The sequence below is a fragment of the Pinus tabuliformis genome, chromosome 3_2 (assembly GCF_031772625.1).
Source record: "Pinus tabuliformis cultivar Carrire ecotype Pingquan chromosome 3_2, CPIR1, whole genome shotgun sequence".
NCBI classification, from domain to species: Eukaryota; Viridiplantae; Streptophyta; class Pinopsida; order Pinales; family Pinaceae; genus Pinus; species Pinus tabuliformis.
Window position 1 is genome coordinate 502,653,403 of NC_142302.1, and position 24,102 is coordinate 502,677,504.

At 32.4% G+C, this 24,102-nt stretch overlaps 1 pseudogene; it reads left to right on the plus strand.

The window, feature by feature from the left end:
* Positions 1-7: 7 nt before the first annotated feature.
* LOC149181489 (ubiquitin-activating enzyme E1 2-like) lies at positions 8-20,757 on the plus strand (annotated as a pseudogene).
* Positions 20,758-24,102: the final 3,345 nt, after the last annotated feature.

Consider the following 24,102-nt stretch of genomic DNA (forward strand, 5'->3'; position numbering starts at 1 on the left):
ATTCAAACATTTTGCAAGTGGTTCCCATCAAGTGTTGAATCCCATGGAAGCTATGTTTGGTGGAATCGTTGGGTAGGAGGTTGTAAAATCTTGTTATGAAAAATTTCATCCAATTTTGAAAGTTTTATTTCTTTGGCACCCTACTTACTCTTTTTATGTATTTCTCTTAAATATAAATGGAAGTGTGCCCTTTTATATAGGTCAGGAAGGGCAAGGTAGAAGAGAATTCAATTATTTATTGTCTAATATCAATTTCTATATTCCTACTTGTGTCGTTCTTCTATTTCAATTCATTGGAATCTCTTCCTATAGAACCCCTTGGGCTAGAGGATGTGAGACCTTTGAATAGTCATTATGATGCTCAAATTTCTGTATTTAGAAAAAAGGTGTATAAAAAGTTGGAAGATGAAAAATTATTTGTTGTGGGGGATGGTTCTCTGGGATGTGAGCTTCTAAAGAACTTAGATTCATGGGAGCCAGGGAAAGCGGATTATAACAGATGATGACATTATTGAGAAGAGAAATTGAGAAGAGAAATCTTAGTAGACAATTCCTCTTTCGGGATTGGAATTTTGGGCAGGAAATGTCAAGAGTGGTAGCATCAACATCCAATGAAATCAACCCACATTTACAAGTTCAAGCAATGGAGAATCGTGTGATCCCAGATACTGAAAATGTCTTTCATGATTCGTTCTAGAATGGCGAGGTTGATGTTTCTTTGAATACTCTGGACAATGTTAATGTCATGTTGTATGTAGATTCAATGTGTGTTTACTTCTAGAATCCATTACTAGTTAGAACACTAGGAACCCGGTGCAACACCCAAATTTATATCCCTCACTTTACTGAGAACTATGGAGCATCACGAGATCCCCCTAAAAAGTAGGCACCCATGTACACACTTCATTCATTTCCACATAATATTCACCACCGTCTCACATGGGAAATGTCTAAATTTGAAGGTTTGTTAGACAAAACTCCAGTTGAGGAAAATGTTTTTATTTTGAAATTAGAAGAATACTATCCCACTATTGAGAACTATGGAGCATCATGAGATCCACTTGAAAATTAGGCACCCATGTGCACACTTCATTCATTTCCACATAATATTCACCACCGTCTCACATGGGAAATGTCTAAATTTGAAGGTCTGTTAGACAAAAATCCAATTGAGGCAAATGTTTTTATATTAAAATTAGAAGAATACATAGCATCAATCAAGTTTGTAGGGGATACTAAGGCCCGAGAACTTCTACAGTCTATTGTCGATTTTTTGGTTTCACACAAATGTCTAACATTTAAAGATTAAGTCTCTTGGGCTAGAATCAAGTAAGTAATTAAATCCCCTTCATTTTTTCCCTTCCATTCCATTTATATGATTATATACTTTTCATTTCACATTGCATTGCAACAAATATTAACACAATTTACTATTTACAAAAATATCAAATTTCAGTAAACTAGATTTGCAAATCACTAACTCATTTGAGGATTCAGGTTTGAGGATTTATTTTCAAATCGTGTGAAGCAACTTACTTTCAACTTCCATGAGGATGCAACTACAAGAGAAGGTGCACCATTCTAGTCTTCTCCTAAGCATTTCCCAAAGCCCCTCCACTTTTCTTCCCATGATCCTAGTCACATGTCCCTGATTCTTGCAACCTCCATTTTAAAAGCTAATACATATGGCATTATCATTCCCATTCTAGTCTTCTCCTAAGAATTTCCCAAAGCCCCTCCACTTTTCTTCCCATGATCCCAGTCACATGTCCCTGATTCTTACAACCTCCATTTTAAAATCTAATACATATGACATTACCATTCCCGATTGGAATTCAAATCCAAATTCAATCATATTGGCATAGGTTGTTGATAAAGTTCATATTCCAATTTTTGAGCCAAAAAAATGGATGAAGATTGTCACAGACGAGAAAGCTACATATGTGAACCCTTCTTCTACATTGTATGATGATGATGGTAATGATGATGTTGAACAGATTGAAAAATTCATCACCACACTGCAACATGGTGTTCAAAATCTACCTTCAAGATTTCACATGAATCCTATTAAGTTTGAAAAGGTATTCTCTAACTTTCCTCATTAATGATCCCTATTATCCTCTACTAATTACACAACTTATCCTCCTGTAAATAAAATATTTCAATTCAAAATTATCCATTGGAAGAAATATCAATCTAAAATTTTGGTTATTTCTTCATTACAATGTAGGATGATGCTACAAACTTAAATAAAATATTTCAATTCAACAGTATCCATTGGAAGAAAAATCAGTCTAAAATTTTGGTTATTGCTTCATTGCAATGTAGGATGATGATACAAATTATCACATGGATCTTATCATTGGACTTGCTAATATGTGAGCAAGGAACTATAACATACCTGAGGTGGATAAGCTCAAGGCCATACTTCTTACTACCTTAAGTGTCATACTTCTTATGATTAGTATGCATGAGATAATAAAACCAAATCTCAAGGCCATAATTCTTACTACATTAAGTGTCATACTTCTTATGATTAGTATGCATGAGATAATAAAACCAATATAATCACCATTGGCTAGACAGATTGTCAAAACTCTTCTTAGACCAAAGTTGCACAATTACATGGGATATTGCTTACAACTATATTTAACAACCTTTTAAAGTCATTTGGAAAATCCCAATTGGAATGAACATTAGTGGCATAACATATGAACAATATTTTTTTATTTGAGACAGTATCTACTCCAAATACAATATGAATGGACAATGGCCAAATCTAAATTGTTAATTAAATGATTGATAATTTTAAGTCTTATGTATGTAAATTACTTTACAACTAAATATCAAATCTTTTATTTATTTATTAAGAAAGTATCATAGTTGAATAACAATCAATTTGTTAAACTTAGTTAGAATGCACTAAAAATAAATTAAAAATAACAAAAACAAGTGATACTATATGTATAGAAAAAACACATAGGTCATTATTAATATGGAACTTGCATTAAGAATATAATTGTGTTTTACATTCACAATAGGGTTCTACTCATTATTAATAAAATATGTATATGTATTAGAAAGAATACGATATTAATGTCTACCATGGATGTCTGTGTTAATTATGGTCTCCACATTATTAGATTAATTTTGTCTCTTAACTTTTATAATCACACTAAGATTGTCTAATGCAAGCAAGTGATGCTAAACAATCACAAGGAGCTCCCTCTTTGTGTCACACTTGAAATTATATTAAACGAACTCCCTCTTTGTGTCACACTTGAAATTATGTCAAATGCTCCAACAACTAAAGAAAGTACAAATTATGTCAAATTCTCCAACAACTAAAGCAAGTACTACATGTCTATGTTCATCTTTTAAGCTTCTTCATAATAATATATTAACACATATTAATAAACTATTATACCAATTTTTTTTATTTTTTTTGAGTTTTAATTGAAAGAAAATGATTCAAAACCAAGCATTCTTTCTAATGGGATAATAAATATGACTTTAATTGTAATTGATAATTTTTTTCCTATTTTATAATAAAATGTTCCTCAAGTTTATAAAAGTTAACTTTTGTGAATAACCAACCTAGATTCATCTTAACTTTAGATCTTTATAATTATTTATTTTATTTTTATGCAATTTGAGTCAAAATGTTTAATTGTTGGATAATATTCTACATTTTAGGTCTTTTTCTATTTTCCCATCTACAGAATCCAACTAAACAATATTTGCCAAAATTTGCAATTTGAATTAATGGAATCCATATTGTTAATGTAAAAGAGGATTCAACACCCCATAATTCCCCTATTATAACAAGATTGTACAATATTAATATTAATATTAAATATTTGCAATTTCATTAATTCAAAATGATTATTGTTATTTCAGAGTAAACATATTTGATTATATTGATTTTTCTTCCCTTTATTTTGAGTAATTAAAAAATACCATTTCCTATCATTTTAAAAAATCAGATTTTGAATTTAACTTTTAATTTAATCATTTGTTTTAAATGGCATATTCAAATTTATTCAAAATTAGATTGTACTTGGATTAAGGGAAATGCCAATTTGAGGTTCCCTTGGGTGAGCCCTCAGGTTATATTCTATCCTTTTTATCTCTAGCTAGGGGTAGTGAATAGTTAACTAATATATGAACATAATGCTAGTATACGAACATACACGAGGATAAATAATAATACTCATTTTTCTGGATTATATATGGATGTTTCTAGCCAATTTTATTTTAATATTTTTTGAATTTGGGTTATATATATATATATATATATATATATATATATATATATATATATATATATATATATATATATATATATATATATATATAACTTCTTATATTTATTTAATTTAAATACAGTAAGTTATTTGAAAAAAATTAAATTTGATATTTCTATATTTCAATATTTGTATTTTAATAATCCTAAAAACAATAAACTAAACTAATTGGAAAAAATGTATAAATAACATTTATTCAATTAGATAATTGTATCATTTTCACATTAGTTTTTTAATTTAACAATCACTTCCACCTGAAAAAACAAATACCATAACCTAGGAAAAAAATTATTTGCCCCTAAAAGCCAGAACCAAATTGACAAAAAAAGAGAAAATCCTACAATGATAGAAACCAAAGAACAACGTTTTTTCACATGTAACAAAATTACAAGAAGTTCCCACCATTGACTCTTCAGTCAATCTTGAACTTCACGCATTGACTTGTAGCTTTTTCCCACTAATTGGTTGTGATGAAAAATTCAATTAAAGAAGATTGAGATCTCACAAAGATGTTTTTATGTCACAAAGATATTCGGAAAACTAATAATATCAAACAACTGAGTTTCACACTGAAACTACTTTATCTTTTTTTTGCTTAAGAAAGAGCAGAACCTTCTATTCATTTATTTACAAAAAGAAACATAATACACACAAATACCAAGGAGGTATGACCCACCAATAAGACAGGCCAACCAAAGCCTTGTTCCCAAGCCATGATCTCAAACAATGGGTCGAGGGCCTACAAAATAAAACACAAAGTCCACCTAAGACTAGCGGATGAGACTCATTTTAGTGACTAACAAGCACACCCTTTAACCATCAATTTGGACCCGATGAGACCAATGAACCATATTTAATAAGTATATCAAGTCCGTCTGGGGCTCTAACCTTCAAGCACTTTATCTGCATGAAACCCACCATTTGCGCGCGATCTCGATGAGGCCATGCGACTAGCACGAAATTTAACCTTTGATTCGGACCTGAAACTGGATTAATCTCCTGCCTATATAATTTCAGGTTCGGTTTCCTCGTTATCCTTCTTGTTGTTCTCCATGCGAAATGCATTGGATTGCTGCGATTTCGTCGACCTGCTTCCCTTTTATCTGCATCCGTGTCCCAATGAAACAGGGTCCGTGTTCTAATCTTGATGTAATTAGGGTCCATAAGTATATCTTTGGCCCACCTAATCTTGTTTGTATTCTTCGGCCTGAGCACCATTAATATATATATTTCCCGCCCAAAGGCCCAATGGATACTTACCCTTCTTCATGCGCTTTGCCATAAACTAATTTTCCCTGTGGACCAAATTTCTTTGTCTCCCACAGTCTTCATCCTGCTTATTCTCCTTGCTCTGATAGAGCTCTCTGTCTAAGGTCGCCTGTCTGGAACATTCTTCCCTCAAATGTCCTTGGGGAGTCCCTATCCAGTCATATCTTACATTGGTTTTTGAACAGAGCATGCCTTCGTTTGCCAAGATATCCGCTAATTTATTGGTTGTTCTTCGCACATGGATAAAACTAATGGTTCTCATGTTTTGCAGGTGGGATTGAATGTATTGATAAACTTGCAGTAACCTCCAGTGTCTCGACACTTTGTCTAGTGCTGATCCATTACCAATTTTCTTGACCGAATTAATTATCAATTCAGAATCAGCTTCAATTATGATGTTGTGTAGATTTGAATCCCTTAGGATTTCTAGGCAATGTTCCATGGCCATGAGCTCTGCCATATTGTTGGTGGCCTTCCCCAAATGACAGTGAAAGATGGTTTTTATGAAACCTCTTTCATCTCTTATGACTCCTCCATACCCAGCCGATCTCGAGTTTCCTTTTGAGGCTCCATCTATATTGCATTTCATAAAACCCTGAGGTGGAGGTTGCCAGAATTCCTTATCAGTTGTTATATTACTTACTGTCTTGTTGTTGCCCTTGGGGGTAAGCCCCTACAGTCCCAAATTTAGAAGTATCTGCTCATCCTGATCTTGAGGTTGGTTATCAGGGAGATTTTTTAAAAGGGTTCCTATAGTCTCTTTGAGTTGTCTTATGATCTGAGTCATGATGCTCTATGGTGACCCAATCTTGTTCTTGAATATTTTGTTGTTGCGCTCTTTCCAGACATCCCAAATTATGAATCCTGGAACCAAAGCCCACGCTTTGTTGATTATTTCATTTGCTGAGAAATTTTTCCTCCAATTCTTCAAAGTCCTGGTAATGCTGCCAATGTCCCTGTCTGTTTGTTTAAAGATTGAAGCCACCCAATTCCATAAGGTGGAGGTGAAAGGGCATAGGTTGAGAAGGTGATCCATTGTTTCTTCTTGTAATTCACATAGCTGGCACCTAGATGGTCCAGCTACCCCTCTTTTCCTAAGATTTTCCCAAGTCAAAATTATTTTATGTTGCACTAACCACATGAACAGTTTAATTTTCATCCAGTTTTGGTTCTTCCATAGACCCTTCCATACCTTATCAGGGTTTGGGAAGTCTAGCCCTAGGGCTATTCTCTTCGCCTCTTTGAGGTTAAAGTTGCCTTCATTGTTTTTACCCCATCTTAGCTGATCTGGAGATGTTGATATTAGAATCTTTCTCTGTTCCAAGATGACTGTAAGAGCTTTTGCCTGGGCTTTTAATGGGGAGTCATCTCTGTAAACTAGGTTCTTCCATTTTCTCCATTTTCCATCACTTCTTTCCTGATCCCAAAAGTCATTTACTTTGAGCAACCCTTTATTATCAGTTTCATTCTTGAGATTGACAAATTCTTCTTTTAACAGTCTAGGTTCTTGTTTCCAATTATCCTCCCAAAACCAAGCGAGGTTTCCATCTTTGATTTCCCAGAAACTATGTTTTTGAACTATAGCTCTATTTTCCCAAGCTTTGTTCCAAATGTGGGAGCCTTTGATGAGTCCCATCATCCTAATGTAATCCCTTTCTTGCCAATTTCTTGCATATTTTTGTTTCCATACATTGGCCCAAGGGGACACCAATTCTTTTAGCCATCTCCACCATAGTTTCACCCCCAGGACTTTGTTTAGTATTTCAGGGTCATCAAGTCCCAACCCTCCATGTGTCTTAGGCTTACATATTTTATCCCAGGCTACCAAAGCCCATTTATTTCTCTCTTCCCCTTTGCCCCAAAGAAAATCTCTTTGGATATTTCTGATGCGTTGCATTACTCCTTTAGGAGCTGGAAGGACTGAGAGCATGAAGATGGGGATAGTTTGTAGGATATATTTTGTAAGTACTAGCTGTCCTACTATATTCAAAGATCTGATAGTTAATTTCCTGATTTTTCCCTAAAGTTTATTAGTAACCGGCTCCTAAATTGCCTTGTTGAGAGGTTTGTCTGTTAGGGGTACTCCCAAATATCTGGAGGGTAGCATATCTCTTTGGAAGCCTAGAATTCTAGTGAGGTTTCTCTGAATAGCAATGTCAGTATTAAAAAAAAAAATCTTTGATTTGCTTAGGCTTACCTCTGTCCCCACAGCCATAGCAAAGTCGTTCAGGATTTGTTTGAAGGCTTGAGCTTCCTTGACTGTGGGTATACCCTGCAGCATGGTGTCGTCCACAAATTGTTGATGGGTCAAGGCATCCCCATTTAAAGTGAGTTTGAGACCTTGGATTTTTCCTTCTCCTTTGGCATATTTAATCACATTTCTTAGCCCTTCCATCATGAGAATAAAGAGGAAGGGTGAGAGCGGATCACCTTGTCTAAGTCCTCTTGAGGGCTTAAAGGTCTTTGATGGTGAGCCATTTAGTAGGATTGAAAAACTTGGGGTGGTTACAAGGGCCATTACCCATCTTATCCAGTTATGGTCAAAGCCATATGCTTTCAGTACTTCCTTGATGTAAGCCCAGCTCAGCTTATCATAAGCCTTTTCTAGGTCAAGCTGAATGATCATACCTGCCTGCTTATTACTCTTAAGTGAGTGAACCACCTCATGAGCTTGAATGATGTTATTAAGAATTTGCCTGCCTTCCACATATCCAGTTTGCTCCTCAGACACAAGAGTTGGGAGCAGGGGCTTAAGTCTATTCGCAATTACTTTTGAAATAATTTTATACACCACATTGCATAATGCTATGGGTCTAAATCTGTCAGGTGTGATAGCATTCTCCTGCTTTGGAATCAGGGCTATGAAAGAGGAGTTGAGCGCCTTCAGAACAATTTTGTTTTTCCTTGAGTCCTCCACCACATCGAGGATATCTTGCTTGACTATTTCCCAACATGCTTTGAAGAAGTCGACGTTGAAGCCATCCGGCCCTAGAGCTTTCCCATTTTTCATTTCATTGATGACTGCACTGATCAACTCTTCATTCACTGTCCTGTTAAGAGTATAATTGTCTTCTCTTGTTACTAGCTTAGGAATGTGATTTGTAAAGTCCTTGATAAATTGAGATTTGTCTATGAGGGGCTTCTCGGCTATGCCTTGGAAGTGCTGAACCATAACAGTTTCTATTTCTTGGTGTGTAGTGAGCTGATTTCCGTGATTATCTTTGATCTTTGAAATCCTATTTTGTGACCTATGATCCATGGTAGATTTGTGAAAAAACCTTGTATTTCTTTCTCCTTCTTTTAACCATTGTACCCTCGATTTCTATTTCCAGAAAATATCCTCTTGCTTGCATAAGCCTTCCCATTCTTGTTGAACATAATCAACTTTTTCCTTTCTCTCCTCGGTGAAGCCCTCTGTAATGAGGGTTTGGTTAATTTCCTGTAGTTTCTGTTCTGCTACTTTTTTGGCTTCGAATATATTGCCAAATTCATTCTTATTCCAATATTTTAGCCTTTATTTAACATGTTTCAATCTCTGATGCAGAAGGAACATTTTAGTACCCTAAATTTGCATATCTTGTGTCCACCATCTTGCAATATTGTTGATGAAGTCAGGATGGGTAAGCCAAATGTTTTCAAACCGGAAAGGTTTGTTTCTTGGAGTTCCTATAAAGGACACTTCAAGTTGAATAGGCCAGTGGTCCGAGCCTCCAAAAGGAAGTATCATTGCTACTAAGTTATGGCCTGTGAGGATTAGGTCCTCTGAGATAATGAATCTATCAAGTTTAAAGGCCACTTGAGATGCTCCTCCCCTCTTATTATTCCATGTAAAGATGCCATTACTTGTTTATGTATCTACAAGCTTCATGTTATTTATGAAATTCTGAAATGCTATAGAATCTCTGCCTAGTGATCTGGTTCCCCCCTTTTTTTTCCGTTAGAGATCTGATCATATTGAAGTCCCCTCCCAAAATCCAGGGGATACCTGGATGTCTTCCTCTTAACTCCTCCAATGAGGTTAGAAGTCTGAGTTTGTCTTCCGGATTTTTTGGACCATAAACATTAGTGAGAAAATAAACTTCCTTGTCCCCCAAAGGTTGGATGACCACTGATAAATAGTTCTTGGATGCTTCAACATCTAGGAACTCAAATTTCTGAGGGTTCCAGAGTGTGAGAATCCCTCATGCTGCTTTGTCTGCTTTAACTTCTAGATATTCATATTTCATAAGCCATTTTCTATGTATCTCTCTTATATTTTCTACTGAACATTATGTTCCCTGGATGAAAATCATATCTGGTTTTTCTTCTTTCATTCTATTTCTAAGATTCCTTTGTTTCCTTTTACTTCCTAGACCCCTAATATTCCATGTTGTGAACTTCATTAAGAAAGATTTGTAAATGAGTAACTAGTCAGGTGTTTCATCTTACCTAAATCAATCATGAGTTTTCCACACTCTATTAGTAGCTCATTCTGTTTTTTCCTACCTCTTTTCCTGCCTGGGTTCCTCGGAGCTAGTCCCGATGTTGCCTTCATTGTTTTCACCCCTTCGTTTCCTGACTATCATGGTTTCTTTTGACTCCTGAACCTTTTGCCTAAGTTCTCCATAGGAATAGCTATTGCACTCTATTAAACTCCTCTTGTGGTAGTGGATCCATTCCTTTGGTGGTTCCCCGCTCTAGGAGCTTTTCCAGATCTAGATGCTCCCTATCAAGAATATCCTGCAGTTGATGATCGTTCATTCCCACCTTGCTCGGGGTCATCTCTTGGTCCCTATCAAGTTCCATAGTGTTTAGCAGACCCTCCTTTTGTTGGTTGTTTTCATGTGTATCCTCCATGCTCTCTTCCTTTTCCTTCTTTATAGGGTTGTCCTCCAATATATGATTTTCTTTATCTTGCTCCACTTCTTCTTCTAATACCCTGTACCTATTCTGACTTATCTGCTTTTCCTCGTTGATTTTATTTTGGTACTTTCTCCCTCCTTTACCTCTGTTCCCCACTTTGTTAAAACTTTCAATTTCTTTCCCTGAGGTTGTTTTAGTATTGTTTTCCATTTTGTTTAAGGGGAAATCTCTGAATAGATGCCCATGTTCATGGCATTTGCAGCATCTGAAAGGAACATGCTCATAGTCCATCGTTTGCACCCATTCTTCATAAAAAACTTCCAGAATTATTTCATCTGGTAGAGCTCCAGAGAGGTCCATCTCTATGCATATACGGGCAAAGGAGATATACTTTCCCCTCCTAGTGGTCTCTGATATTTTTACAAAATGCCCTAGTTTATTTCCTATTGCTTTTAATGATTCTGGCTGCCAATAATCTAGAGGTAGGGAATAGAGCCTTACCCAAACCGGGACTGAAGTGAATGTCTCACGCTTCAAGACAAAATTCATCACCCAAGGCTGCATATAGAGGCCTGCAGCAACATAGAAGTAGGGCCCTTCTTCAAACACCCTGTCTTTATCCTCAATGTTTATAAAAACTACAGTAAAGAAACCCTTGGATCCAAGGTGCAGATCTATATCCCCCTTAGGTTTCCAATGATTCTTTATCCATGCCTGTAAAGCCTTCTCAGTAGGCCATAACCCTATGAATTTACAAATGAATGCATAGGTCACCATGTGTTCCCTATGTGCATATAGCACTGAATCACTTAACACCACTCGGCATGTGATGGTTTCCCTAGGCTTACAAGGTCCAGTCTGATTTCTGGTGTCAGCATTCTGATTTTCTCCTTCTATTAGCTTTTCTCTTATGACTTCTTCCTACGTATTTTCCTGCCCCTGTGAGCTTCTGTTTTCCTGTTTCCCACCTCCTAAAACTCCGGTTTCAACCTCCAGATGTTTCTTGAATCGATTAGAGACTGCCTGACTGTAGGAAGGAGTGGAACTCCCCCCCCTCTCGCCTCTCCATGGTGCACAACACTGAACTTCTGCTACAAACCCTGGCTCTGCTTTTTTCCTTTCAGCGACAATCAGACGTGTTCTAGGTCAAAACTTCTTTCACTACCACCCTAAAAATGATACATCAAGAACTCGTTGTCAGGCACAAGGTGATGTTAATGGTAGCATCAGTGAAACATCCACTGGGACTACTTTATCATCTACAATATTTTTTTACTTATACCTATGAAAAGGGTAATATCCATTTTCATGAAAAAAAGAGGGCTTGTTGTGTTTGAGATGACGTTGGCCTAATATAATATCTCACATCAGTCAACATATGTATGAGGAGGGTCATGTCTCTATGTTTGAAACCTTTTGTTCCTATATATATAAATCATTAGTTTTGTTTTAATAATAAATGTATGAGGAGAGTCATGTCTCTGTGAATCCTCTTTGTCTCTGTGTTTGAAACCTCCTATTGTTATATATATCATTAGTTTTGTTTTCATAATAAAAAGGATGCAATGCATCCATGCTGATAGCCCTGCACATTTGCAGTTCATTACATTCTCCTAAAATTGGTTTTTTTTAGGTTTGTAATGGATTTCTTGCGCAGATTACAACAATAACTGTAACACCCTTCTACCACGTGGTAGAAAGATTTTTTAATTGCAGCTTTACCGGGTGAAAGAAATTTTCTATTAACTGTAACACTAACAACTGTAACACATGTGTAACACCCGTCTACCACGTGGTAGAAAGATTTTTTTTATTGCAGCTTTACCAGGTGAAAGAAATTTTCTATTAACTGTAACACCTGTCTACCATGTGGTAGAAAGAAATTTTTTGTTGCCGCGTTACCAGATTTTTCCCTGCGGATTTAGTTTAGTCATTCTTTTGGATTTAGTTTATTTGTTTTATAGGGGTGAAAGTGATATATATATCCTTAACCGTCCGTTTCATGTTTTTAGAACTTGTAATCCAAGGAAGAATTACCCAAGCTCTGGTTAGGCAATCGTCCGCTATATTAAGAAGCGTATGAAGCCATTTAAACGCTCAAAATTAAATGGAAACAGAAAATACACAGAACTCGGAGACCTAAAGATAGAGCAGGATACAACCATATAAAAAGACATATATATTGAAGTATATTATTATTTTTATAAATTCATAACTAATTATTGCATCTTCATTATTTTTATAAATTTATAGTATAGTTATTACATCATCAATTCTAATGCTCGGATGAAATTGAAAAAATGAAATACTATACTTAATTTTCTAAATATAATAAAAGCAATATATTAATTTTCTAAATATAATAAGAGCAATATAATAGAAATTTAATGCATCCCTGGTAGAGTGATGTTTCCGGGATGAAGGGCAGGCCATGTGTAGATAGACCAAGGACTCTTTCTTGTTTCTTGCGAAATTAGTTAGTTAGATCCTAACTGATTCTTCATGCTTAATTATCTCCATACTTACCTGGGACGCCTAACTGAATTTTGATGCTTAGAACCCCTGCTCTCCAAATCTTGATGCTTAAGTAGAGAGCTTACCTCCACCATAGATGAGATGTTAAGAAGAAGTATATTCTCTAAAGTATAAATCTTGTCCTATGCTTTCAAAAGTTAGTGAACCTCCTGTTAGTGAACCTCCTTCCATCTTTGAAGTTGAAATATATAAACTTTTGATTATTATTATATAAGACTTAGTCTAAAAATAATAAATTTGTAAGTTATTATATAAGCATTAGGCTAAAAATAATAAAATGGTAAGTTAGAGAACGAGAAAGGGAGAACATCTCCAACAATACCTCATTTTTCAATGAAGAATGTGTGCAATCCATGCCCAAGAAAGTACAACGATTGGGTTTGGAAAAGCCGCCAAAACTGGAAAACATAATGAAGAAACCAGGGGTATGCAGCCATATTTAAATGGAAGCAAGGGGTCATATTTAAATGGAAGCAAGGGGAAGACAGGTATAGTCGTTCCTATCCAAACCGCAGTGGTAATCACCGAAGAGGGTTAGTCCCTAATTCTTGTGGGAAGTTCCACGGCTTGTGATGATCTAACGAAGCAAAATTTTCTAATCGTCTAACACAAAAATCGACGGTCCATGACAGAATATGTTGACACGGGAGAAAGTTGGTCTTAAGAGGAAACACCTTGCTACGTAATTAAAACAATTAAAAAACTTCACGATAATTAATTAAAATCTATTAGCCCACGTGTACGATGACATAAATCGAATTCCTCTCATACAGAATACTGATTAGTCAAAGAATCTAATTTAAAAAATATTTCATACATTATAAATTAATTTTTTATTATCGATAATTAATTTAATATTCCATAAGAATAATTTATTGTTAATTAATTTAATATTTTACTAATATAATTATATTAATAAATGTAGTTAATATAAAATAGAGATAATTTATTTAAATATATAATAAAACAATCAAACTACTTTAATATTTAATAAAAAAAATTCTTTAAAATTAATAAAAAATATTTGAATATCATTATTTAAAATTAATAAAAAAAATTAAATTAAATTAATAAAAGAAACATTTTAATTTTATTATTGAAATATTTAATATTATTTAAAAAACCATATATATCTATATACAAAAAAATCATAGTTACCAAATTCGAATTCGAATACGAATTCGATTCGGTACAGAAAAAATTCGACTACCTAAAATACAATACGGAAAAAATTCGGAAATATAGATCTTCCAAAATTAAATTATTTTTAAAATTAAAAAAAAAAAATCTATATTTACAATATATTTAAAATAAAAATCACTTAGTCAAATCCTAAATTTTAATATAAGGCTTAAAAATGAAAAATAACATTATTAATTAATAACTAAAGCAATCTAAATGTCTCTTTGTAGATTTTTCAAAGAGTTGTTTAGAGTGTAGATAGAAGCACACCCAAACTTTAATTCATGGTTTCAATTTCTTTACTATGGGAAAGAAGAGAAGTATGAAATTCAAATAGAAAAAAATGGAGATTATATATTTTATAAATATTTATAAATAAAAATTTATTATTCTTTGTTATAAGAATTATTATTTTTACAAGTATAAATTTACTATTTTCTACAATATTTTAATATAACATTTATTGTTTTTTACAATTGTAATTTTTTTAATATGCAATTTACTATTTACTATATTTTTTTAACATAGAAATTTCTATTTTTAATCTTTAAATATTTAATTTTTTATTAACAAAAATCTTTACCAAATTAGATTGTAACTGCAACTTTTTAAATATTGAATACTATGTTTTTAATGTTTTGAGTAATATAGAAATTTCTATTTAAATATTAAATTTTTTATTAACAAATTTTACATAATTTTTTATTTTTAAATTAGAAATTTATGTTTTTAATGTTTTGAATAATATAAAAATTTATCGGCCTGGAGTATGCCGTAAAACTGCTTCTGCTTGGCTAAGAGCTCGTCTTCCTCAGACGTAAGGAAACAGGTTAACAGCCCAAGACCCAGAGGCATCTGGCAGGAGTGAAAGCCTGCTCCCTTACGGACCACCAACGGGTTATTTCAGGTGGCGTGGTTTTCCTTGATAACGGTGATGAGTCAAACCGACATTCGCGGATAGCAGCCAGAGATGACTGTCCTCACTGTTGGTTTGACACCTGAGTTTGATAGGTTTTGCCACCTTCGGGAAAAATAAATAAATAAATAAAAATAAAAATATAAAAATTTATATTTTTAAATATTAAATTTTATATTAATAAAAACACATTACCAAATTCCATAATAATTATAATATTATTCTTAACCTACAGTTTATACTTTATAATTTTTTTTAATATAAAAATATTATTCCCTAATTCCATCATAATTGTAATATTTTCAACTTACCATTTACAACTCATTATAATTTTTTTAATATAAAAAAATTATTTAAAAAAAATACTGTATCGAATTGCACTTTCCGAATTTGCAACCGAACCGAATCATACTATCATATTTTCGAATTTTTCGGGCCAGTACGGCCGAATTCGGTAACTATGAAAAAAAACCATTATCTCTATATATTAATCATATAAACCTATTAATGTCAAAATATTTAATTAAATAATCTCTATATATTAATCATATAAACCTATTAATGTCAAAATATTTAATTAAATATAAAAAAAAAAAACCTCATTTCTGTATACTAATCCTATAGACTTACTAATGCCGAAATATTTAATTAAAGATACCTGCCGCAACAGCTTAAATTGATTTAACTTGTACATAAAGTTTAGAACAGGCCCATTAATACTCGACACAATCAAACTTACTTATAAGTACTCAATTATAATATTAATTTTGGTAAATAAAGTAATACTATCATATGAATACAAAAATGGAATATCTACTTTAAATTCTATCTTACAAATAACACGGAACTAAAGAATTTTGTTATGGAGAAGTTTTGTAAATGAATATGGCAAAAGAATTGAGTAGAAAGAAGAAGTACTACATTGAGGAATTCAAGCCTACAATGATGTACAACAAAAATAGTTCATTGGAGTTAACATTTCATGGAGGGAAAAGGTTCTTATTGTCCAATTAAGAACCAACTCCATCAACTTCAGTGTGAAAAATGAACTAACTCGCATCAACTCCGGTGTGAAACAGGATTGTGGAAAAAGCCTAAAGAAGATTAGGAAGAATGAATGTGTACATTTTGCACATCTTGGGCATTGGAATCCGAAAAATATTTCATTTTGGAATGTGATGCAGTTAAAGACATCATAGAAAGTTGTGGGAATATAGTAGCATCGATTTCTTATCATTGTGTTTTCAACGAAGGGATTGTTGGAAGGTTGGGCCAACTCATCATCAATTTGAATAAGAAAATAATTGAATTGTTAAAAGCAAAAAGCAGAGAAATCATTGAATTGCAAAAACGAAAAACAAAAAATTAATAGTCCCATAAATTATTTTTAGTCAAGTGAACATTAAAATTTCATTTCATTTTCTAAAAAGACCAATATTTGCTCAATAATTCAAATCCCCACTAACCTAAAAAATAATGTAATAAATAATTAAAAAAAAATCAATTTCTATCCACCCATTGGTTTAAAAATTAAAAATTCCCCAACCAAATTTCAATATAAACTATTAATAAAAATATAACGCAAAAACATATTACCACTTTTTCATACATTATTATTCTATAATTTCCAAAAAATAAAATAAAAAAAATCATTACAATAGGTACCGAAACAAAACCATATAACAAAATTTCTAATGTACAACATACCTTCTCAACACACAGCGGTAGCCAACATCATATTACACATCTCGTGATATCATCATTTGTCATCGTGACATCCTCATATTATATATAGATAATTAAAAGAAATTGCTAATTATATATAGATAATTAAAAAAGATATTTTGTTCATTTTAACAAGTTGACCCGTGACAACAATCTCCTCTCAAATTTCAACCGTAATACTAACAATGCAACCGGGAAAATTATTATTAGTTACACAAGGATGCTCTCGGCCCATTTTCCAACCCGATCACCGAAATAGCAGCCTAACCGGAAGACACAGGTAACCCTAATTCTCTTTGAATAACGTCATCCCACGTACTCATCCTTACGACACGATGAATCACACCGTCCTATGCACTGAATAATTATCCCATATGAAGAAACTTTCCGGAGTTATGAGCCGCTTTATGGATAAAAAGTACCCCTGATGACGGTTCGGCCGGGGACTTTAACCCTTCAGAATGTGCAGGGAGTCAGATAATTGAGTGGATTCCCATTTGCTCCGAATAATTTGATAAAACATAAACCTGTGAGGAGCAGGTCAACAGATTTCATGTGAATAACGGCTCTCAGGTCAAAACTCTAGTAATTAAATACCTTAAAACACGGGAACAACACCGTTTGTTTTGGAGTTGCTTGTGAGGCACACCAGGTGCAGTCTTTATGAACAATTTGGACGGTGGACAAGGCCATATCATTATGTATTGTTGGGAGTCATGAAAAAGAAGTTCACCAATAAAGGATTCTTATTATTTCTTTGAGTTATTGTGTCGAGACACGTTTTACGGTGATCTTAATTTATAAAAAGAATTTTAACCAACCAAAAAAAATTGGATATATATAAATTATAATATATTAAATAAATATAAAGTACAAAACTATTAATTATAATTAAATTATGGAAAATAACTTTTTTTCAAAAACTATTTAAAGAGAAACAAATCGTGTGATTAAAAATTAGTTTAATAAATTATTGACTCAAGTGATATTTATATATAAAATTTATTTTAATAATATTTTTTCTCACATAGTTTCAAACTTATCACCTTCACTTCATTGAGTCACTTAACAATAAACCCCATCACCATATATTCTACAACCGGCGAATATTTCATCTACCAAATTAAATTTTGGATAATAATTAATTTTTATTAACACTTAACAATTAATAATTAAAAAATAATACTAAATATTCATTTATTATATCTTTTTTCAAAATTTTCAACGTAAATTACTATTTATATTTTATATTAGTTTATAAAAATATTATTTAGTAAACAAAACATTATTAATACATTAGTATATTTGACACATCAAATAAAAACTATAAATTATATTATTTTTAAAACCAACATAGATCTATTTTAAGCCCGAATCTATCAAGCGCCAAGAGGGATCAAATCTCTTTTCACTTTAAAAGTTGTTTGTATGATTCCAAAAGAGACTTGATCACTCCCAACACTTGATAGATCAAGGAGAAAGATGCATCTAGACTAGTTCATATGAATAATACAATCCCTAAAACTATGCCAAAGTCATGGAGTTAAGAATTTACCAGTCATGGAGTCAAGATATCTCCCATATCAATGATGGTGTTTGTGAACAACCATTATTTTTGGCCATCTCATTCATCGAACAATGATACTTTTCCCTTCTCTTGGTATAGTCCTCTCACCCATATGGTGGCAACTCTTGGATGGTCAATTTAGTTGACTAGGTATCAAGACTTATTCCTATTTCTCCTTATTTTATTCCTTCTTAGGAACTCATCATTTGTTATATAAAGGGGCAAAGTGTTCATGTAGATTCGTGCATCCAATCTGAGTTCACATCATGTTTGGTCATTCCACTTGCAATTAACTGGCACATGAGATTCCTTCTACTGTTATAGTTTGTAAGAATTAACCCAACAACATTTCATCTATGATCTTGTTCACAGAATAGACTGAGTAGAGATCCTGTATTTATAATGATGAGTTATATATATATATATATATATATATATATATAGTTTGATACCGTTGTTGTAGTGTGTGGAATATTAGAGCATTGAATGGTTGAACCCCTTATGTAACCAAAATGCCTAGCTATCGAAGTGCACTCACATTGTTTGTTTTGCTATGGATTTTTTGTATTGGATCTGGGGCTGGAAAGAGCTTTGGAATTTTTGAAAAATTGATGGACACTTTTCTTGGACAACCCTCGCTATAGAGAACCTTGCCTCAATCGAGGCAAATATATATTGCGATTCACTTTCACTACAACATAGAGGGGGGTTTTAAGACAATATTTGAGACATTTTTTGGGTAAATTTTCTTAGCTTGAGACAAAATAAAACTTGTGTATTGTCTTTAAGCGGGTGTCTCAAATTATTGTCTTAAAAAATTGTCCCTATAAAGACGATATATAACACAAACATTATTGTCTTTTTGGAGACAATCTATTTTTTGTCTCTCTAGAGATAATTTCATTTTTGCCTCTTTAGAGACAATAATTAGGATTAATTGCTTATTGTCTTTATAGAGACAACATGTCTTTAATCCTAGTTATTGTCTTTCTAAAGACAATTAAAATTATATTTAAAGACTATAATATCACTTTTGTCTCTTTAGAGACAATATAAAATACAAAAAAATATCTCACCATTGAAATAAATTAATATAAAAGGTATTTAATTAAAAATAAATTACAATATTATTGATTAATTCAAGTTAGGGCACAATGGAATTGAACCACCCACCTTCTTCTTATAAGGCAAGAGCTCTTCCATTGAGCTAGCACCTTTTAAATAATTATGCGAGTTATGAAAGTCCTTGGAAGTGCATATATAAGCATTGATTTTTAAAAAATGCTCAACAATAATCTTTGTAAATTCTATAATCATGCAATCCCTATTTTTAACTTAATAAAAAATAATTCAACAAAGTTAGCTGAATGTCACAACCCTATAGAATAACCCATACATGATGGTGGATTAGGATAAGCATCTGAAACATTGCCAGTTCATTCCAAGGTCATTAATGGACTCGATTGCCAAAGGGCAGAAACATGTTTCGTTTTGGAGGTCTCTGCAACAACAAAGACATAAATCTTAATTCATTTGAAGTAAATAATATATTCGTAGATCTTGAAAAGAATACAGTGAAAACCACAAATTTTCATTAATGTCCACTGTAAACCCTGGAATATATATCTATATATCTATATATATATATATATATATATATATATATATATATATATATATATATATATAAAACATTGATCCTCCTTAAAATCCAACATTCTTAGAGACATCACATTCACTAACCTCAAAATGAGAAGGATCGAATGTATGAGGATCCAGAACTATTTTTGAATTACAATGAATGTTTATGAAAAGTAGCTTGACCTTCTAACCCTAACAAGGATAGATCCCTCTTAATAATGAATTTATAGAAAAGGGTGAGAGAACGATTTTGGTGCAAATGTTACTAAACAATAATCTTATTAACATTTATAGTTGTAAGTTTACCTCTAAATCTTGAGCAGAAGCTTCATCAATTCCTCCTTCCTTTATATCTCCACCATTTGCTTTTATCAGTATTTGACTCGTGAATGGCATAAAATGGCAGAAGAAAAGTAAGAGGAAATTAACTAAATCTGCCATCTCTTTGATAAAATATAGTTGACCCTTATGTTGTTGCAGCAATTGCAGTTTCCGCTACACTTGTGGGAACCACAACAGTTCATGTTAATGATGCAGTCGTAGCTAGTGGTACTGTAGTTGCATTGATTAATGGCACAATACCTATGGAAGGGGAAGTTGTGAGAACATATGTGGTCATGGAAAATGAGACAACTTTAATAGATGCAGAGATAGTTGGTGTCAAAGAAGCCATAACCTTAACTAGGTTTGTCAGCAAAATATGCATAACTGGTGTAGCAATTGTTGGAGGGCTTGTTGATGCTAAGGTTGTAGTAGATGCAAATATTTTGTGAGTAGATAGATTTGGCGATGCTTTAGATGAAGATGATGTCATAACGACTAGAACATGTGATGCAGTTGTGGGCAATGGAACAAAGATACTTCAAAGTTTCTAACTAAAGACACTGTTTTTTCTGCTTTCTCTCAAGTGATCTGAGGAAATCCCACAAAAGAACTTACTAAAACAGATTACTAAATGTTGACAAAACAAAAAGGAACCAACCATCTCAAAGAAAAATAAGAAATAGTACAAACTTTTAGTTCATAAAGAATAGTCCACTTGGATTTTTTGTGACCTTATTGTAATAGTACCTATGCAAATAAAAGTTTTGGGAAGTGTTGTAGGGAAAACCCAACACCCCCCACTTTTGACTTATTTATTTCAAATAATGGGGACCCTTTCCATAAATTTTTGGCTAAATCACTTTTTAATATTTTCATTTGGTTAAGTGTCCTACAATTGTTCCATTTTTTCATTTTCGTCTGATTTCTATTTTGATTTCTTCATTGAGTTATATTTTTTGCTATCTTTCCTTCGGTACTTGTTTCATCTCATTTGGTTACATAGTATGCAAATGGTGCTCGTCCGAAGTTTGATAATTTTTACTACCTAGGTTAAAAAATGTACAAAATATATATTATTTTAATTTTTGTAAATAAATTAGTAATTGATTGTAAATATTAATTCCTATTCAATTTTCACTAATTTATTCGTTTTCTACTAATGGTCCTACAAAATCGCCCAGCCAAATTATAGAACAATTAAATTATGCGTTTTCGAGATCTCGATAATTTATTCCAATTCCTAATTTTAAAAGAGATAACGAGACTTGAAATATCAAAATTGCAAAGTGGCTGTAGTCCATTTTGTAGGAACTTTAATTACCAAAGTGGGCCTCACTTCACCTTACCTTCTCCCTTTCGTCACAAAAAATCCCGATATAGAATTTTCTGATATTTCAAAATGTTCCGATATTCGATTTATACGTCGAGTTATTAGTTTTTACCAAAGGTTTCTCACCATCATTTAATAGCCTCCGAGATCAAGAAATTTGAAATATAAACCAAGTGATTGTGTTTCTATGGAGGGAGAGACCCACCTCCACGTAGTCTTCACTATACGTCACTCCCCACCTCATATTGGAACCCTGACACATTTTTACATATCAGAAGTTTTTTTCAAGAGCGCCAATATCCTTTATCCCTCCAATATCTCCCACCTCCTTATTAACACACTCCTCCTCCATACGTCATCCTGCTCCATTAAAACCCCCCTCCATTTATTTTTTGATTCACTTATGAATACAAAAGCCACTTGGAGTTTTGTAAATTGTGATTTGTTTTTTATAATTTTATATTATATTAATATTATAATATAATATATTATAATTATAATTATAATTATAATTTTAATATAATATAATTATAATCTTAATTAATTTTTAATTAATTTTAATTTTAATTAATTGAATTTTGTGTTTTAATTAGTTGGTAAATAATTAATTTCATTTTGTAATTACAATTAAATCAATATTATAATCTTAATTAATTTTAATTTTTAATTAATTGAATTTTGTTTTAATTTAGTTTGTAAATAGTTAATTTAATTTTGTAATTATAATTTTTTATTTTTTTTGGTAGGTAAGCACCTACAGGGGATTTTAACCAGTGACCTATCACAAGGAGTGCCTTAACAGTGTAGGCATTCACCGTCAATCCAAATCCCCATGGACTACAATTAAATAAATATTAATTAAAAATAATTGTAATTTAATTTAGGATTAATATTATAATTACAAATTTATCTTTTTATCCAAGGCAACAAATTTTCCATAATTCTAGCAATTTTGACACTTCAACTTTGGAAGCTCATAAGTTGAGTTTTACTTGGCCAAATGAGGCCCAATATGGCACGTTGGATAGATAAAATCACGGAGAATATTTATGAAGTGGTTGAATAACTAGATTTGATCATTTAATGAGTTTAAAATTTAACAGAAGATCAAACTCTGAATTTTTAAACAAAATTATTTTTCTGAGTTTAATTTTTTGCATTTTCATTTGCTCATAACCTCTGTTGAATACAGATCCATTCGTCTATGTTCTCCTTGACCAATTAGATCTTTATAGGGATCAATGAAAAACCCAGATTTCCTTTTATTTTTTTATTTAATTAAGTTTTGATTGGAAATATTTTGTGTTCCAGATTTGGTATTTTGATTTAATTTGTATTTTAATTAGTTTTGGCAAGAATACTATTGAAGAGGCAAGGAGGAACAAATTTCAATCAATGGGATTTCTCCAACAATAGAAGAATATGAATTTGGACCAATGAAAATTGTTTGGGCATAATTTCTCTTCAACAACTCTCCTATTTGGAATTAGTTTTGTAAATTATAAATAGTGGTTTGCACAATGTACAAAGGGCTTCTCAGTTCTACAATTTTGTCATCCTTAAAACACTATTGTAAAAGTGATTTTAGGCTGTAGATAGAGAGGGTCAATCTCAGATATGAGGAATATTGAGCTTTATTTTTTGCAAATTTGAACTATGTATGAGAGGTAGAGCTTGCACTATTGCAGCACTTACTTTTAGCAATAGAGTTTATGCTTTGGAGAAGATTGTAGGAGATCAGATTCAAAGAACAAAGTAGGAGAACCGATTCAAATTTATTTGTATTAGAAATACTTTTATTTTTAATATGAAATTCATTTTTGATGACATAATTATGTTAATTGGATTTATATTATGCACTATTGTAGATATGAATTCATCTCTTGCATGTTAGCTATATAATCTGTTTGCTTCAGAGATCTGTTGTTAATTTCCTCTTATGCTCGTATGCTTAAATCAGATTTCTTAGTCACTATTTACTCAGAAATCTATCATCTAATTCTCATTTAATTTCCATTGGCATTATGAGAACTATTTCCTGATGTTATTGGTTCATCATTCATTGTTAATAGATCTCTAAACAACATGTTTGGTAAATTATAATATCAGTTAATTGAACTACTTCATTAGCCAGATATTCATCATAAACCAGGCATGTTGAAATTTCAATCATTTAATTGCTTTGCTCTTGATTGGTTTAGATCTATATCTTCCTAATCGAGATAGGCTTAGGATTTTATTTTCTTGCATATAGATTTAATTCTACATTTCTAGATGTCCTCTTATCAAAGAAGAAAAATTTAGTTGTGGCTTGGCTAAACCCTAGATCAACTTAAGGATCACTTTCTTGCCTGATTAGCAAGAGGGTTGATCTAACGCCTCTTCTCTATTGGTAAGTGAAATTTATACTTTAAGCTAGTAGAGATAGAAAGAAGGTAACTGGGCCTAGTTTAACCAATTGGAA